The sequence below is a fragment of the Archocentrus centrarchus genome, chromosome 19, assembly GCF_007364275.1.
Source record: "Archocentrus centrarchus isolate MPI-CPG fArcCen1 chromosome 19, fArcCen1, whole genome shotgun sequence".
NCBI lineage: Eukaryota > Metazoa > Chordata > Actinopteri > Cichliformes > Cichlidae > Archocentrus > Archocentrus centrarchus.
Window position 1 is genome coordinate 20,721,479 of NC_044364.1, and position 1,067 is coordinate 20,722,545.

Genomic DNA, 1,067 nt, shown 5'->3' on the forward strand with positions numbered 1-1,067 from the left:
GTGTTTACTTTGCATGTTTACAGTAGCACAAAACATCCGAGTGATGATGTCTAGGCCTCAGAAATATTAGAAATATAAGAGTAGATGAGGTTTCCTGTGCACATAGATCTGAATGAAACTGTCATGTTGGAGTGCTCCAATGAAGCACGTCGCAGATTCTGTGCTCGCTGTCCTTCAGCTGACCTGCTGCTGCACAGGGCCACTGTGCTTAGAGCGTCCTGTTATTCTTTCTGTGCATCCACCATAATCCTTTGCAAAGAGAGCAAAAGACAAGGAAAAAAAAACAAAAAACTTCATCTCAGTGGATTGGTTGAAAATCTGCACCAGGATCAAGCTGCCAACAGCAGTACTGTGACACATTTACTCTGCCTTCAAAATAAAAGCAGAAACGCAATCATTCAGAACCAATACGGACTACATTTATATATTTGCACTGGAAACAATATGTTTCCTTATTGCGGAATAAGGAAATTTCTATTCTGGGAGCAACATTTTAGTAAAGGAAGAAAAAGAAAAACATATAAGCTTATGATGACTTTTTTTTTTTAATTTTATGAATCTTTTCATCTTGGATAGTGTTGCTATGTCAGGTCTGTGCACATAAAAAAGCTTGGTCAGAAGCAGACATTGTTTTAAGGGGGGGAAATGAATACAATTTTATGATGCATAGTTAAATTTCTCTTTCTTTAAAGCAAAAGGTTGACATTTTGCAAACATATGCGTACCATGTTCATGCTATTTACACTTTGGTTGTTACGTGGATTAAACAAATCAGATCTAAAAAAATAAGATAGCATAAGATAATCTTTATTACAAAGATTGAGAAATCCCTATGTCACAGGAGTAAAGTTTAAAAAAAGTAAAATAAGTAAATAGTAAACATTTTTTAACAAATTCCTGTGTAATAAAACTGAATATAATACAATAAAATCACTCTATGAAGTAAAAAAGCTCAAAGATCTTTAAAAATATAGAAAACGAACCAAATTTTTGATTGTGGAAATTTATTTTGAAGTCCAGACGGAAGTTAAACAGTCGTCACTAGACACTTTTATTTTTAAAAGGTG